At 40.5% G+C, this 18,978-nt stretch overlaps 1 protein-coding gene across 1 annotated transcript in view; it reads left to right on the forward strand.

Moving 5' to 3' along the window:
* Positions 1–5,515: 5,515 nt before the first annotated feature.
* Positions 5,516–18,978, forward strand: part of MYO16 (myosin XVI) — a 353,672-nt gene continuing 340,209 nt past the window's right edge. The window contains exon 1 of the mRNA XM_053935810.1: positions 5,516–5,571. The gene's annotated coding sequence lies outside the window, so the exon portion shown is untranslated. The remainder of the gene's footprint in view (positions 5,572–18,978) is intronic.

The raw sequence follows: 18,978 nt of genomic DNA on the forward strand, positions 1-18,978 counted from the left end.
CTTTTTAATTTTTCTTACCAGTTTTAAAATGCCATTCCCTCTACTGTAATTAGCTCACTGGCAGAATAGAAAATGAGATATGACTCTCCAGGTTAAGAGATAGAAATCTAAACTGAAAAACAAGTCCTTATTGATGAATTTAGATGGTAGAACTGGAGCCAGAAAGCAATCCGATCAGGCTATTGTCTTACCTGAAATAACAAATAAACACAGATGAGTATAATTTGAAATGACAGACACAAAAATACTGTGAAATTCATACACACTTCAACGGATACAAAATTTTTCTCCTTGACTAACTTTCATAATGTTTCATTAACCTTGGTAGAAGACTGCAGCAAAGATATTTATTCAATAGAAGCAAGTCTGGCTGCTGTGTTCCGAAAGGGTGACTCCTCATTTCCCTGGTTCCTTTCTCTGTTTGCCTTTCACTTTTCCTGATGTTTCTGTTACCCTGCATGACCTGTCCTTTAAAAATAGTGGTATTTAATGTGGGTGTTCTACAACAAGCAATAGATTTATCCTTTGATGTGTATATTCTAGGTCACTTTCTTCACTTCATATTTTTGCATCACCTGCCATGTCTGTAGCCATAGATTATTTACTTACCTGTCCATTTTATTTTCTTTGACATAACCTGTCCATTTGTGTTCATGCAGCAAAACTGGAATGCATTCAAAGTTAGAAAATTAGATATGTTTGACTTGATTAAAAATATGCCTTTTCCCTTTCCCTCAATCAAATCTTCTCTTACCCACTTTTCCTTTCTGAGACCACTTTGGTTCTGGCTGCCTAGAAACCTATTACTGTCCTCACTTCACCTCATGCAATTTGCATGAACAAGTGTCTCCCAGCTTTCAGGCAATGATTCACACCTCCTACCTAAGCTCTTAGCTGTCAAACTAGAGATGTTTTTCTTCTACAAGTGACTACTCCACTAAAATGCAATCAACACAGCTACAGAGTGTGTGTTGTATCTGCATGGGACAAGCAGAGAGAGTGTGCTGCCTCTGTTCTCTCCAAGGTACATAGCTGAAATTATATTTCTGGTGAAAATCATTAAGTCTAATAAAATCATATCATGGCTTGTGTTGGAAGGGTCCTTAAAGATCTTCCAGTTCCTGGAAGAAAAGCCTCCTGCCATGAGTAAGGGTACCTTCCATTAGACCAGGTTACTCAGAGCTCCACACAGTGCGGCCTTGAATACTTGCAGGGATGAGACATTCACAAATTGAATATATCTTGAGGAAAGTGAGGAGTTAGCATGATCTTTTGTTTGAATTGACCCACTGAAAATATAATTTACTTAAAAAAAGGTGGAAAAGTGAAAGGCAATCCATTTGAATGTAAGAAAGCAGCTTCAAAACAACCATAGAGGTTCAGTTCCATTTCCTATGAAACTGGAATTTCTGAGCTGCAGAAGGAATGCTGCTCTTATTCATGTTATTCCAATGGCATGCTTGGCATTTTGGTAAAACTTATGTTGTAGGAATGACCATATTTTCTTACGGAATCTCTCTAGGCTTTTACTTGTAAAAATACTGTGTGGACCCACACTGGAATTTCCTACCAACAGTAGCTTACAGAAATGAACTGATTATTTCAAACTACTTCAAATTCCTTCTGATTCAGAATTTCATCCCCTGATGATATATAGTGACAGTGCTCTGGGGGAGAAGCAAGGAGCGATGATGTGTTTGAAGGGTAGTGTCAAATGTGACAGCAATTTAGATTCATAACTATCAATACAAGAATGAATGAATGAACTGCAATATCATTCTTTGTAGAATACACAAAGATTGGAAATTGTACTTAAGTAACTTTCTGCTCATATTGGAGTTTGCTTAGATGCAGTTAACACAAGTGGGTGGTTAGCTCACCATTACAAAGATTTTATCCAAATTTTGGGGTTTTTTAGTCTGCTAAATCATTCTTACAGTAAACATCACTAACTTCAAATATCGATGTGGGGAATTTTTATTGCCTTCCTTCTAATTTGTGGCTTTACAAAAAAAGAGTTGTGCATGTTTTTATGTCAGCAAACTAAAAAATGGGAAGCTTTATATGCATTAGATGATAAACTGACCTTTGAGGTCTTCTAATAGAAGAAGCATCAGCTGTGGAAACAGATTTAATATTGCTATTTTAATGAAATGTTGCCAGTTTAGTGGAATAATCCAATATTTTATTAACTGTTAGAGTTATATTTTCATATGGTTTGCCTGATGGAAAACAGTACATCTACCCAGCAGAGTTCTGTGTCCTGCAGAGCCAGCAGTGGTAGCTTGGGTACAGGAACCACACAGAGCAGCACTGCTGCTGGGATTATGTTGTCATGCAGATGCTTTCAGTGCCAATGTGTTGAGAGTTGGGCATGTATTTCTGTGTGGCACTGGAATTTGGAGCTAGAGAATTTGATGCAGGAGGAATGACTGAGGACACTGGGGAAATAGGGCGACCTTGGTTTGGTGCCTTCTTTGATTATCTAGGATCAATTCTTCAAGGAAGCACCAGAAGTGAGGTCTTCCCTCAGCCTGATAGTGTGCCTTAACCACAAAGGAACAGAATCTTTCTTTATCTTTAGCAGCTCATTGAGCCAGAATTATGTAAATAATATCATAAGAAGAACAGATTTAATGTACAGTCTTTTCTGAGCTTTTCCTATGAAGGTGAATTTCACAAGACAGTTCAGTCAAACTGGTGTCTGCCTGCTACAGTCCCAGGGCAACCCCATCTCCTTTTGCTGGCCCTACAGCTGCTTGCTCTCTGCTTCCTTTTCATCTACCCAGCAGTGACTCTCAGAGAACATTTTCAAGCATCTAAACTAGCTATGGTAAAACGTTTAGCTTTCTTCAAATTTTGCTCCAACAGAGGAAGCATTAAGAGCAGGACTGCCACCTTTAAGACAACAAATAGCTCCCAAACCAGCTTAGCTGCATTGTAAATGTACATCTTCAGGGGAAACAGCAAACTAATTTAGTGCTGGAGTCTCCTTCTGTGGCATCTAAACATTTCTTTCTTTTCAGTGAAGGAGGCACCAGCAAACACTAAGATATAAACATTTTTTTCATACCAGTGCTCCCTTTCTCTTCTTCCAAAAACAAAAAAATTAATTGCTTGTTCATTTCTAGATACATAGTTGTGATTATTTTGTAACTTTTCCAGCTTTCACTTTTGAGGAAGTCTTTCAGTTTGCAGGGATTTTCCTCTCTGTTTTGTCTCACATGACACACCTCAATGATTTGAAACACAATTGGCTTAGTAAATAAACTTTTGAATGTCAGTGTTTGCAATAATGGGGCTTATCTCAGTACTACTGGCAACAATTTCACTTTGACATGAAATACTGGCTTTAAAGTACTTTGCTGAGGTACTTTACACAACCATTGCTTCATTTCCATTTTAGATGTTTAGCCCCTAGTCCCTTAAACAGAGAAGGTGGCGCTAGAATAAATCTGCATTACAGAAAAAGTCAAAGGAAAAAAAATAGATATCACAAATCTAGGCGATCCTTTCTACCTGAGACATCGGTCTTTCTGTACTGAGTTAAAATCAATAGGAGATGACAGATTTTATACATGAGAGTTGCTTACAGAGCACAAGGAAGAAATTGCCTTGCATTTGCATAATCATTGATTATTTAGAGGGCTTGGTAAACAAGCAAAGAGCCATTGAAGACCTTCCTTAGCCTCAGGGGGTTTCAGTCCACTTAGGAAGAAAGTGCTACTGACAGAAGGCAGCCAGAATTCAAAGTCAAGGAAACAGAAGACATTCAAGGATTTAACCTGCAGGAGTCTGAATGAAGGTCTAAATTCTGATACGTATAGTGTGCAATACCAGCATAAAAAACTATTCTGGGAGAATATTTCCTAATTGATTACACAATCACAAAGTTAAAGACTAGGCTGTCCTTTCTTTCAATCCTCATAGCTTCTTCACTCTTGTGTGCTGGTTCAGCTTCTAGATGTAGGGAAGTGCGTGCTGTCCTCAAGACTGCACTCCACACCCCCTGCTGCCTGTATCTAACCTGGCTACAGGGACACTAACTGTTCAGTTGCATACCAGATCCCTATAATTTCATGTGAAGATAGCTGTGATCAGATTCACGATTCATAGCTTGAGCTTCTCTGGAAAACCTTGAGTGTGTTTCAGACGTGGACTACTTACACGTGGATCACAACCGAGCTTTAAATGAGGGACAGCTGCTTATAGCCCATACAACCAAACCTGAGTCAGTAGTGCAGGTGACATCATCAGGTAAGCAGGGACCATTCAAGACCAAGTGAAGGGTAATCTAATATGTAGGAATTTATATTCTATAGCATTTCATAGTGTGTGGGTATGTGGATATTCTGTGTATATTTGGCATGCCAGCTAGGTCTAGAAAGGGTTGTGGGAGCAGGTAGTGCTTTCTGCTGTAGATACAACCCTGAAGTAAGTTTTGGCCATGTGGGGTGTAGGCTATACCCTGCAAACAGAGAAAATCAGTGGGTGAATCCTGCTAGGACAGCAAAGATGGCTCCTGTTGAGAGGATGTAGTGGAAGACTACATAGTGTGTGTTGTGTAGGGCAGTGTCAAGTGAGGACTTTGCTAGGATGCTTCCTGTTAAACCTTCATTGAAAAAAGATGTTCTGCTGCGCACTTTAGCTAGAAGTTAGGCAGGGTACTCATCTGTGGGCAAAATATCTTAACAACCAGTCTCCTTACTCAACAAGGTGGCAAAAGACTATCACTGTGACTTGTAACTTCCCTGCCTTTATGTTTTTGCAAGACTTCTACCTACAGTGCCAGGAAACAGAGCTCTAAAGCAGTAGTAGGGCGTGAGCAAGCTGCTTACAGTACCGGGATAGAAACAGACGCATCCAAGCTGCCCTTTGTTCTGTAAGTACAACCTCGTAAGAAGTGTTGATTTTGCATCCATTTCACGGGATGATAATTATGACATTCCCAGTGTTTCTTTTTTGTTGGACATTAGGTGCCAGTAGGGAATCAAGTGGGTCTTTGTTGTGTTGAAGTACATGTAGACTGCTCCCACACACAGCCTTCCCGGACTTCTTCCGAGCAGTTTACCGAAGGAGAGGGGCGGACAAAGCATGTCAAACCCCGAAAAAGCATCAGCCCTTTGCGGCGTGCCCCGCGGGGCCAAGTGAGATGCGGGAACAGCAGGTGAGTACTGCAAAGGGAGGCAGAGGGACGCAAGAGGGGTTTGGCGGGGTGACTGCTGGTGTGCGGGATGTCTCCTCTGAACCGCCTCGTCGCCCCCGGGCTGCCCCGGCAGGTAGCGGGGCGGGGCGGTGCCGGGAGAACCACCCCCGGCCGGCCCGGCAGCTGGGCACCGCTTCGCATCCCTCCGCATCCCTCCCTTCGCTTCGCTTCGCCTCGCATCGCGGGGAGGCGGCGGCGAGGGGCGGGCGGGGAGGAGTGCCGGGGGAGGCAGGGGCGGTGCGGCTCGGCTCGGCTCGGCTCGGCACGGCAAAGACAGAGTAAGTGGAAGTGTGCCTCGCCCCGCCGCACCGCCGCTGCCCGGCGCCGTCAGAGGCGGCCCTTCAGCCCGGCCTCGTTCCCCCGAGGTGAGTGCCACCCTCGGGAGGGAGGGAGGGAGGAGGGCGGCGGGCGCCCGGCAGGCGCACACCGCAGCGGGGGCATGCCCCGCAGGTCTCCCGTACCGGGAGCGGGCTGATGAGGAGGCGCCTTTTGCAGACGGATTTGGTTGGTGGTCTCTTGTGAGTATTAGGGGAGAGAAGAGGGTGGTGGTGTGTATGCTTTTTCATCTGTTCTGCGTTCCCTTTTGTCCGTGTGTCCGTGCCCTGCCCGTGGCCGGCGGTCCCGCAGGCTGGCCCAGCCCCGGTGTGCTCCGCCAGGGGCGGCAGGACCCGCCCGCGCTGCCTGTGCGGAGCGAGCCAGGGAAGCTCGGGGGTCAGTGCGGTGCGGGGCTCGGCCCACGCTCATTGTGTGCTGGGGGCAGAGAACTAGCCCAGGCTGCGTCAGACGGACACTTTTCTTTAAACCAGCCCCTTTGTGGACACGCCGCTGCCCTTCCCGAGCCCCCGGTTGGGGCGGAGAGGCTGTCGCGATCCTGCCACTCCGCTGGTGGAAATCTGTGCTGACAGGCAGCTGGATGGCGATTTTCTGATAAACATTTTCTTTCATTGGTAGTGTCAATCGGTTAAATCCCAATCTTTTGTGGGAGTGTGCCTCCCGAATGGGTAACAGAAAGACTTCAGAGCAATGTTAGCGCCAGGCTGGTTTGCAGCACCAGCTCGCCTCAGGTGGCTCCTCACCCCCTGTCCCCCCGCCGCCGTGCCGGGCTGGATCTCTTCCTGCTCCCGGGTTTCGCCATTGGAAACTTGCGGCTAGGAGGCTGGATACCAGCAGCCCTGGCTTGACCCTAGGGCTGGGGTTGCTGGCAGTGGGATCCAGATCTGGAGGATCGCTCTGGGAAAAAAAAATGACTTTTCCTTCCCTTTGGCAAGATAGCGAATAGCGTATCAGGATAATCCCGTATGCTTCAGGAGGAGAGGTATGATGCAATTTAGGTGTTTACACAGTGAGTTTAAGAACTTTTGTCTCCTGCTGTGGGTTGTTCCTGGGCAGAATCTCGGGCAGATCGTGTTTTCTCTCGACTTCTGTTCCCACAACTTTATAAGAGACTATTCTCCTGTTGAGCTTTCTATCCTCCTATAAATTCTGCTTATAGTCCTGATATCACTTTTATCAGTACTTAACACTAAAATCGAGGGGGCAGTGCTGAAGTAGTAGCCCTTTTAGGTGGTGTTTTGCTTTGGGAATGATTTTGTGAGTGTAAAAACATTCTAGATTCCATTGCCAGCATCTGAGATGTGCCCGAGGGTAAAAAAAAGGAATAAAAAAAGCATGTTATGTAAGTAGTACATTTATATATGTGTGTGTTTGCAGTAGATTCAAAGTGATGGGACAAGTTCTCTTGAGTGGGCTATTGTTCTGTAACAGCAGGGGTGCCATTAAAAGTACCAATAAAGACTGGGATTAGGGTGATCGGTAGAGCAGAGCTCTGAACCGTTACAGTAATTTTGTTTTGTAGTAGCATTCAGAAATCCCAGCTGCAAATCACATTACACAAAGAGAAAGCCAGTCCTTGGCTTCAAAAGATGACACAGGTATAGCAAGCAATTTGTAAGAGGAAAGAACAGAGAGGAAGCCAATTGTCTAATATTACATAGGTTAGGCCAGAGCTCAGTTTTCAGACAGCAACTGGCTTTATATGTTTTATCTCTGTTATAATACATTTTCATTATTATGAAATTCATTATGAAATTCATCATATTTCATTATGAATTGATTCCTAATTATGGAATAATTTTCTAAGTACTAGCAATAATGTTTGATGTATAGTATGCAGAACCTGTATTTAATGTGTAACAAGAATAAGCATTGAACTATTTTGAAATGGGAGATCTAAATAATTCCAGCTGGAAGTGTACAGAGTTATTTGAATATGTCTACACAGGGTATCATATATTCTATAATTGTACAGTAGCAATTCTATGAAGCTTAATTTGCTTGGAATTTGTAGTGCTGGTTGAGGCAACTGACCATCATGGTTTATTGCACTGATTTGAAAGAGCTCTTGCATTTTATGTTGTCATTATGTTACTTTTAAGTAGTACTGTTATTTCAAACCAGCATAATGAGATGAAAAGCATTTGGCATTCACCCCTGTAAACAAGATCTTAGTGCTAAATTCAGATCCCTGCTTGGGTGTCATATCAAGGAAAATGGACATCTAGGTTAAAGCTGCCTTAAAATATTTTTGTCATAAAATGACAGAACAGCAGCTTCAACCACATTTTTACTCCTTTGGAAGGGAATGATTTCTTACCTTAGATATGGGAGCTCTGACAAAGTGAACATAAAGTAAGTGGCCATTATAAATGGGACACATCAATGAGATTAATTACAGATTTGAATATCAGCCTTTTCTGTCTCACATAATTCTCCTAACCAACAAGTTACTTCAGGCTGATTTCCTTAAGTATGCAGTTTCAATACACATATACACAAAAAAGGGTTTTTTGTTCAATTGTGAGATACAACAGAAAATATTCTTCCAATCTAAATACTGCTTTTATTCAGATTTTTGTGAACATGATTTCTTTGTCCAGTTCTATAAAAAGTGGCAAAATAGTGAGTTTCTCATCTGACTTAACCCCAACAAAACATAACAAAAACTAACCAATACCAACAACAAAAAAAAACCTCAACCCCAAAAAAGCAGCATGGTCCACTCTGTATAGTCTGTCAGTAACATTTCAATCCTCTGTGTTGGTTTATTAATGACTTTCTGATCATAGTCTAGCAAACCTCACTTGCACAATGTGTTTTTTCCACCTCACCTTCTTTCTGCTACTGACTGTTACTCAAATAATTGTAGCTAGTGAACATAGAAAAATGTTATAATCCTGCACAAAATTAGCAATAGCTGGGGATGCAGCTGATGGTACCTGGGTATATTGTTATCACATAGTGGCAACAACAGCAGCTACTGGAGATACTTGCCATTTTTTGGGACAGACCTCCTGGTTTACAACTCTGCCAAGTTCATGTGAATTACAGTTTTTTTGCATCTTTCTGAAAAAGGTGACAATTTTTTTTTTTTGCGCAATAAGATAAAAACACCATCCTGGCAGGCATCTAACTCTAACCTTTGCACTTAGATTTGTTAATCTTCCTTAAGGTGTGTGTTTCATGTAGTGCCAAGCATAGCTGTTAATTAATTTAGCTTTTTTTGAGATATTTCACAACAATCAAATAAACATTAATATTTGTGTATATATATAACTATTCACACAGCCTTTTTGTGGAGCAATTATTAATTAATCATGTTCTAATTGATGGCTGTTAGTGTGTATATTCCTGGCATGTCTTATTATACATGCAGAAGAGGAGGGTTGGATAATGGATTTTAGCTTTTGTTCATTCTAAATGTTTCACTTTAAAGTATCACTTTCTAATTCCTGGAAGTGTTAATGCAAACATTATATTTGTTTGGTCAGGGAAAGATTTTTCTCTTCCCTAAAATATTTGGGATCATAAAAGCAAGGTGTATAACCTGAAGTGTTGGACCTGGCTTCAGGTCTTGATGGTGACAACGTGAAGACTCAGCTGCTGAGTAATGTAGCTGAAATCTGTGATCATTACATTTTCCCCCAAAATTACATACTAGATTTGCAACACCATTTGCAGAAAGGCTTTTTTTTCAGCAAAACTTTTTCTTTCTGAAAAAAAACCACCCAATCGGCTTTCAGTCAGAACATCTCTATCAGTCTGAATGAATATTTTAATACAAAGGGTTGAATGTATCCACTGGAAAACAATTGATTTTATTGTAAGTTGCAATAGCAGAAAAATATTATAAAAATAGTTTGCTGCCTTGTGCTGTAGGAAGAGATGACTGAGTTTTTTTCCTAAGGTATATAGCAAATATGAATTTTTTTAATGGGCTAGTTACTGTGGTGTTACATAAAAAAGGATGCTTAAAGTTGGACTAAAAATTAATTAAACAGTCTCAACAACAAAGCCTCACAGGCACTGTGGTAGCCATACTAACTTTTCTGGTGCTTCTAGGCTTAAGTCCCTCTCAAGTGAGTTGCTGAGAGAAAAAGTTCTGCAGCTGCAGCACGAACATAGAACAAAACCACTTCAGACAGTAAAATCCAGGTAACTGAAAGATACTGCTTGTGGTTCAGAAGACATATTAGTTTTTATGATGGTCAGTGTCAAACTGGGGGTGAAATGTTTCTTGCAAATAGAAATTCTGTGTTCACATGAAATGATATTGAGTGGACTTGAAAAAAACTGGTGTAAACCTTAAAAAAAATGGTTCTGATACCTAAAAATCTGTACCTTTGCTTTTCTGAGAAAATGGATTATTTTGTTTTGAAATTCAAACAAGGTACAAAATGTTTGGAAAGACTGCCTGCAGGATGTGTGGAATGTCAGTGTCATTGTGGGGTTTGTTTTGAAGCAGTTAAGTACCTTTGGTGTAAAGGGGCTGTAAAAAAGTTGTAACTGTTGCTGTTTGTATTGCAGTAGTTTATTGTGGATCAATTCTCAGTTGAGATGCGTTTGTGTCAGGTGGTGTTTTATTAGGTGTAATAAAACAAAAGCATCTATCCAACTACATTTATCTTAGAGTCTGAGAAATACCATGTAGAAGGTGGGATTTTGTTGAGAGATTTACATTTTTATGGTATCAGCAGCTAAATTCCATCACAGAAGCTTAATCTGAGCAAGTGCCCAGACTTCCTGTGTCATCAAAAGAGAGAGATGAATATCTTTCTGGTGGTAGGTATCTGAATTTACAGCCATGACTCTCTGTACTATGCCAGTCTGTTTTGCTATCAAAGTGCAGGGGCATAGACATCCTTGCCTGTAATTGTGCAAGTCAAATGAGCCTTCCTGAAGGGAGTACTGTGAGTGCCTAGTATTTCCCTAGCAGTGTCCTGGATATCAGCTAGAAAAGGAAAGTTTTTGTTGTTTGTCAGATCTAGACTGTAGATAAATATGTGATGTGTCCTAATTAGGAGTTTTATTTAAGGAACGTTCATGATTTAACACCCCAATCTAATTACTCGTAAGCTTCTTGCTAATTTTGCAATTAGTGCTGGAGCAAGACTTTTTATGGAAAATTCACCCTTAAGGAAAACAGAACCGCTAACTTCTAGTATTTATAGAAAGCTTTATTTCTGTGACAATATTGTGTAGACAATGTCTATAAGGAAATAGTAGTACTTCTACATGATGGCAAAGACAAAATGTGTCAAGTGCTTTCCAAAAAAAGTTATAATAAGGTTTTGAAGCCCAAATGACTGGCTTTAGAATGTGCATCTGTAGGATCAAATTCTGCTCAGATATTGCCTAGTGGAGAAGACATTCTTGAATCTTGTTATACCACAGTCATCTTTGGCCTTCAGAGGATGAAAAGGAGGACTCAGTGTTTACTGGCTGTATGGTCTTGCAGTTTATAGCCAAGGCAGCTTTTTTATAAACAGAGATGATAAGGTGCAACTTGGAGCAGCCATAAGGCTGCTCTGAAATGTAGCGTGGCCTTACAAGGATAAAGGTGTTCTTGGTAGCTTGTTTCCAGGTAATCTATGTAGTGTTTCTATTGGGAAGAGAACCTGGTGGAGAATATCCTGGCCCATCAGCCAGGTGTCCATAACAGTTTTCTCCTCAGAGAAAGTCTCTCAAGTGTTGTCTCAGTTTTGATGAGCAAAGTTGTTCTTCCCAGAGACTGATAAATTTGACTAATTCTTAGTACTGGAAGGAAGTTCATGTTTTGCAGAATTAAAACTTAATAATCTTCCCTCTATACATGCTAGACTTTTAATGTTCTGCAAGATGGGGAGTTTTGTATCCACTCTGGAATAATATAATATAAATAAGATCTGGAGAGAGAGAGAGCTGTTTATTAGTTAAATTGATGTAACTGGAAAAGAAATAGACAAGCTCTCGGGCTCAGAACACCTTATTCCCTGATTGAACTGATGAAGCAATTAAGCCTAAAAGCTTGTCACTTGCTTTTATTGTGCAACAGTTGTAGCAGGCTTTTAAACTAATCTTTTGCTTATTTGTCTTTGTAAAAGAAAATGGTTCATCCATAGGCAGAGCTGCTGTGTGCTTGGTAGCATGGACATGTGCGTTTAATGCAAAACAGCCAGAGCCACTTCAGCATGCGAGATCGTGCCCTGGGCTCGCGATTCCTCAGTCCTGTCACATCTCTTCCTTTCCCAGCAGGACATGCTCGTCTACATCCCAGTGTGCCAACACAGCCATATAAAGGAAAGGATATAAAAACACTGCAAGCTACTCTGCTTTGCTTCTACTTCCTACCACAGATACTGTTTTCGATGTCAAGTGGCCCGGTACTTCCTTGAGCCCTTTCACTATTCCTCACTGAGTGTGTTTTAGCATCAAATAATTTGGCTCTCACTTTAGTCCCAGGTTCAAGTCTCCTGATTGTTCACACTACATATATGCTAATGAATTCAGTATCCCTACCAGTGCTGGAGAAGTAGTTCCTTGTGAAGAGGGACAGGCGGGTAAACAAGGCATTGCTGGCTGGCTAATTGCTTCAGGGTCTGCTCTGGACCAACAGTATGGGCACAGACCCTGCCAAGTTTGGCTTCCTTTGCCTGGGACATTTCTCTAGCACTCTCACAGGAGGTCTTCTGCCTTTAACTAACCCCTTCTTCCCAACAGAAATGGCTTGGAACAACTCCTGAATGTCAGATCTAGCTGGGCTTTAATTTGAGCACTACCAGTAAAGAGACCCTAGCCCTGATGGTGACTATACCTTAATATGCAGAGTGGTAAGTGGATGGTAACAGCCACTAGAAGTTTCACTCCAAATCTGTATCAACTGAGATTTCGGTATTTAATCATCTTTTCTATATTTCCAGACATATACTTTCTCCCCCTGTGAAAGAAAATGTGTGTACAAACAGCACACAGGACCTGCAGGGCAGTCTAATAGACAGCTGGTGCCTTGAGGCCAAAATTGTTCACCAGGCTAGGGAATCCTATCTCAGTGAGTTAAGGCTGGCTCATGGTAACTTTCATCCACAGGGTAAAATTTTTGTGTGTTTCACCTTTTGATGTAACTACTAATCAGGCTTTCCGAATTTGTATGCATTAATACTCAGTTGCTGCAGGTATTTCCTTCCAGAATCCTGAAGGATCGTTTGTTTGTTTCCTCCAAAAAACAGTGATTTTTTTTTCCTTGGTACAGAACTGGTAGTTTTTGCATTGGTGAGTATATGATGGTGATGTCCCACCATCATATTTCCTCAACTTGTAGTCAGAGAATGTCTGAGGTTGATGTTACATTTCCCTTACAAAGCTTTATTAAAGGCAATGGATTAGTGGAATTGTGCAGTTGTTGCAGAAAGAGGAATCCTGGGCACGCAAAGGGAGAGCCCACAGCAGCTGGGCAGCGTCCTGCTGGCTGCAGCATTCGCTGCTGCTGAAGCTCTCCATGGGCCAGAGGGAAGTTGTACTCCAGTGGACCTGAATACCTGATCAGTAATTAATCTAGTTCCCAACAGTGCAAGAGGGCAGAGTAAGGTGGTTTGTTCTTTTTATACTTTTCCAAGAAAGGAAAACACTACTTTCAAACAGACTTCTTTTTATTAGTTTTAAATACAGCTACCACAAATTGTGTCTGCTAGAAAGAGCAGTCAAAGATCCTCATTATTTGATATGGACATTGAAACTCAGCAACACTTCAAAACCTTTGGACTTTGGTGGCCCAGGTCCTTTACAGACATACAATAAATGGCAGTCCCTGCTCCCCAAAAGCTTTCAGTCTATCAGATGAGAAGAGTGAGGGGAACTAGATAGTGTCCACAGGGACAAATAAGATGGAAAACAAAATTTAAGTCAGAGGAGTTTCATTAGCTAAGAACGTGCTCCATTTCTGTTTTATATAGTAAACCATCATTATACTAGCTTGGTCTTACTATTTTAAATACTGTAATTCAAGGAAAATCCATAGGATTCAAAAAAGTCAGTTCCAGTGAGTAGGATTGAATTTGTTAGCAATTCAAGAGCAAGTACCACAGGACATACTGTGCCCTGAAAACAGGATGAAAGGAAAATATTGGTCTATTTTGAAGGGACAAAGCCAGTTATTCTGCCAGCTTGTTTGTAGGTGTGTCAAGCCATGCATGGACATACCCATTTGTGTAATGTAGTGACTGCATTGCAGGTAAATTTTTCTGGTGTGGTTTGTGATGCACAATGAGGGTGATGGACCACAGCAGTGTGCTGTAGCTGTTTGCACCAGTTGTCTGGTCTTGAAATCCAAAAAATGTAACACAAAGACAAGCAAAGGCACTTATGTCATCTACCCTTGGCTTGACTCAATGCAAGCATCCTCTTCCACACTGGGAATGAGAATATTTGAGAGGCCAGGGTGAGGTGGTGAATATGGTGGCACTGGTGGTCTGGCTGTGTGCATTCCAAAAGGTTTCAATCAGTGCTGATTAAGGAGACTGGCACTTAGGAATGCCTAAGGGTGGGTCCGGGTGTCTTCCATGCTTCAATGTTAGCTCATCTTCTCAGAAAGGACAGCAGCGTTGTGGCTGCTATTGCAGCATATTTGCTGAACTCACAGTTGTGGAAGAAACATATCCTCTTCTTTTTTAGGTCCTACTAGTGGGTTGGGTGTGCTTATGTGAATTCCTTCTCATTTCAAGCACACACAATTCTCACAGGGAGTCTGCTGCTGGGAAAGACACATCCAGTTTATGAAAGTTACAGTTTTGTATATAAAGCATGAGATTGAACCCAAAGCCAGAAAATATTTGTGTAGTTTTGCTACACAATCAGCTACTTGGTGACTCCTGCATCTTTCCAGTATTGTTTCTACATTTTTGTCTTCTTTCATTGCTGGTAAGACATTGACAAGTCATAGATACCATTGAAAGAATAAATACATTATTTAGTCCCCTTTTATTGATGATGTCTACTTTCACAAGACTTTGCAGCCATAGAGAAAAGGCATTCAGGGCATTTTAAGGGGGAGTGGATCAAGTGTGATACAGAATGCTGTTTTGCTTTGGTGTTTAAGCACAGAACATGGGTGGGAGTTCTGCTAACCTGGGAACCAGTGAGACTGAACAACTTGCAATACTTTATATATAACTATAATAATATAACAGACATCAAACTGATCTCTCAAAATCCTTTGTTTTTTCTTGCTAATTTTGAAAAAGCGACAGATTTGCAGATCATTTCATATTGGCACTTAATACATTTTAGCCAACATTTGACAGCTGAAAACTACAAGCCATTTCTAGCTCCCAGCTGGTGCTGCCACTGGCTACTGTTGACCTTTCAACTTCCACAAATATAATGGTTCAAAAGTGAGATAATAAGATATATTAAAGGAAAACAGAAAAAAACAAAACAAAACAAAAAAAAACCCAAATACTCTCATCCATTACCACCCAGTTTTTATTTTGTGACTCCATTGGCTGTTTTGTGTAAATTTGGGAAGCCATGAGTTGTGGTCCTTCTCTTTCAAATGGCATTTAAATTCCTTTTCAATACTGTTGTTTTAAAATACTATCATGACTACTGAAAATGAAGACATGAATGAAGGTTAAAGTCCCTGTCAAAAATACGTGATTATTACTGAGATAAATGGTTAAAATTATTCCCTGTTAAATTTTATTTCTAGTATCATTTTTACTATTATCACAGTAGTTAGCCTGGGATCAAGGACTTCCATAGATGAGTATGCTGCCTTTCTTCTTCCCCCACCCCCCTAAATAGTGTGGCTTCTTCCTGCAGGGACTTGATGACAAATCATCTAAAGTTAATTTGTTAGTATCCTAAACAGTGCTGAGCAGAATATAGCTGTTCTCATTAGCTCTTTTATTGCCTAAGTGTCAGCACAAAACTCTTGAGGACCTGTTTGTAACATGAGTATGTCTTGATTTGTTTAATACACATTTTTATCCAATCATGGAGACGGCATTTAGCTGTGCTGTGACTTCCAAATCCTTTGTGAATTAGTCTTAAGTGACCAAAATCAATTGAAAGTGTCTAAAGACTTAGTGTGATTGATGGATATACGGTTTTGTTTGCAGAGTGACTAGGTTTTAAAATAGTTGAAGGTTTGCTTAAACATCAGGCTACAGAGTTATTTACTTTTAAGGGAAGAATTTCTGGTAGCTGTGTAATATCAGCACATACCTTCTTGTGAAGTGTACTTCTTTTTGTGTTTGTGGGGTTATAGTGATGCTGTCATAGCAATGAAAAATATTTTATGTGATCCAAGACTAATATTGGAGCTTTCTCTGATGCTGCTTTGGTTGTTGATTTCCTCTGGATTTTGTTTAAAAAGCGTTCTTATGCTGACAACTGGTACTGAGATCTTACTTGTGTGGATTGGTCATGCTGGAGGATATTGAAAAATGCTTTGCTGTGTGTATGTATGTAATCACAGGCATTGAAATTTGCTAGATATTGCTCATAATTCTCAACGAATCAGGAATTAAGCACACTAATATCCTGGAAAAAGGAGCATAATCCAAGGAATGAGTATCCCTGAAAGTCTCACAGTCTTTGTTCAGAATACTTTATCAGTTTATTGTCCCTACAAAGAGGGATTAGATTGCTTAAGTTAAGTAAGGAGTTAAAAAAATCAGTTTAAGAGTTGAAAAATTGGATTAATATCCCAAGGTTATCTGGGAAATGTTTGCTCATGCAATGGTCAAAGATTGCTTTAAATATTTTATCAAGGTAGCACTGGTAGTTTCACTGTGAATTGTGGGTGTCCTGGGAAGGTGAGAGGACTGTGTTTTGAAACATTCACTGAATCCTGTTTGATTAATGCATCAATAATTTGAAGATGTTGTATTTTACTTTAAAATAAAGGCATTTATAATATCAATATGACTAATGTATTCTGGGATGGAGTTTGCCATCTTCTCTCAATTTTGGCATGGGAAGACAGCAAGTGAAAAATGTGTATGTGTGGGTTTTTTGTTTTGTTTTATTTTATTTAAATCACAAGCTAGAACACAGGACTTTGAGCCTTTGTGCTGCAGAAAATGAGAGCATAAGCAATCTATATCTGTGACATTACAAATGGGGCCACCAAGTCTCCATAGCATGTTAATAACACAGCTCAGTTAATGCTGGAGTGCTCATAGCCCATCACAAATTTTACAGTATTTATTGGTGTTGGATATTCATTCCTCCAGTGCTGCCTGGCCTCTGTACAGTTTGTGACTGTGGCAACACATTCACGTGTTCTTCATTCTCAAACAACGAGAGGCCACAAAAGCCTGAGTATAATTCTCAAATGTGGCAATATATTCCTATCTTGTGTCTATCTGTGTGTGCACATACATATGCATGTTTGGACATTTCCAATTAACATTTCCCAAGAAGCTGGAAGTTATCCTGTAGTACAAATTAATTTGTACAAAATTAATTTTAAGGAGGGGGTGATTTCTGAAACTTAGTAAAAGTACGTTCGGCAGTCAAACTTCGTAAAGTTGATGCTTTTCTGACAAATTCAAAACTCGTGGCAGAAGGTGCTTGCTCATGAAGGATAGAAGATAAAGTGAGCACTTTACATAAATGCTACCAGCCTGTATCCAGAGTTTCAGCATTCAGTTAGACATGCTGCTTTATTAAAAAAAAAAAAGTACTGTGCATGCACTTTTGCAATTTGTCATTGCTTTTCAAGCTTATTAACTCATTAAGTAGCATTTAATGAGGATAAGCACAAAGTAATTAATTTATGCATTATGTTTATTGCTTCCTTAATGAATTTATGTATTAGAGTTCCTCAGTGAATATGATAAGCTATTTTTATATTTTGTATATTTATTTTGTTCTCTAAACAAACAAAAACATTTCTTCGAGGTCTTTATTCCAGACTAAAGATTGCCTATATAATATGACCTGGTTTAAGCATGATGTGGAGTTTTCTTAGAACAAACCTTGCAAACATCAATGCTTGTGAACACCTTTGTCCTGCTTGATGTGTTCAGTAGTGGCTTGTATGAGGGAAAACCTGTCCTCAGTTATACTGGGAACTTAGTTTATTGTTTCTCCTAGTAAATGATAGCTGTTGTACATTCAGTTCTTGCTTTGGGAGAACGAGGAATTGAGTAGACCAATGTGATGTATGGAAATAACCTATTTGTCAGTACATAAGTGCACTGGGTGTGGGTATCTGGGTGTTGATAGTGGTTGGGGTGTTGGGTATGAGATCAGGAGCTGTTCTGTGATAAACGTTGCTCCAACTGACCCATGAACGCTCTGTACCTACATCTGAGCCCCTCAGCTGGGCACTGGTGGTGCCTCTATGAAAATGAATTTAAGAAAGGGGAATACAGAAAACAGCAGTGAGGGGAAAAAAGGTGTGAAAAACAATCTTGCGAGCACCCAGGTCAGAGAAAAAAGGGGAGGAAGTGCACAGTGATAGAGAAGGTATTTCCCTGCATCCTGTGGCAGGAGTGATGGTGGAGCAGATGGTTCCCTGCAGCCCATGGAGAACCGTGGCAGAGCAGCTAGATGTCCAGACTACAGCCATGGAGAAACCCATATTGAGTGGGCAGACATGACCTTAAGGAACTTAAGCAGCCAGTGGAGGGCCCATATGGGCTTTGAGCCTCTGAGAAGGGCTCATGTTGGAGCCATTTATGAGAACTCATTTGGATCAGTGGAAAAATTTCAGGAGGAAGGAATGACAGAGAGAAACTTATTGTGGTCCATAGACTAACCACAAACCCCATTCCCCCATCTTCCTGCAGGGGTGGGGGAAGGAGCCAGAAGAATCATAATGAAGGAGGGAAATGGAAGGCCTGGGAAGAAGGGTTAGATTCATTTATGTCTTTGTTTCTCACCATTCTACTCTAATTTGCAAATATTTAAAATAATTTTCCATAAATCAAGTCCGTTTTGTCCATTTTGGTAATTGGTAAGTGATTTCCCTATCTTTGTCAGGATCCATGACCTTTTCCATCTTACTGTCTGCTTGTTGAGAAAGAAAGGATGAGAGAGTATCTGGGTGGGTGCCTGAAAGCTGGCCAACATCAAACTTCAGCAACAACCTCTACAATTATTTGCATATGGACTACCAAATCATAAATATGAAATCCTGTAATCTGCAACTGAACTGTCAGATTATGAATCTGTAATAAATTTTATGGGTTGTGATCTACAATATTTATGAAAATAATGGACTGAAATATATGCAGGGTTTTTCTTTTTCTCAGTTTTAGAGACTAAGTACTGAACCCATGCTATCATGCAACTCTTGGGCTCACCTTTTAAAGAATTAATTGTAATAATTTGTGAGTATAAGTGACATTGTTAACCACAAGGCTCCTTCTGCCTTCCAGGTAACTCACCGTACTTTTACATAATTCACATTTAGAACATTGAATGTGGAAATTATGGATTAATGTGTG

This window comes from Vidua chalybeata, chromosome 2, assembly GCF_026979565.1.
Source record: "Vidua chalybeata isolate OUT-0048 chromosome 2, bVidCha1 merged haplotype, whole genome shotgun sequence".
Lineage (NCBI taxonomy): Eukaryota > Metazoa > Chordata > Aves > Passeriformes > Viduidae > Vidua > Vidua chalybeata.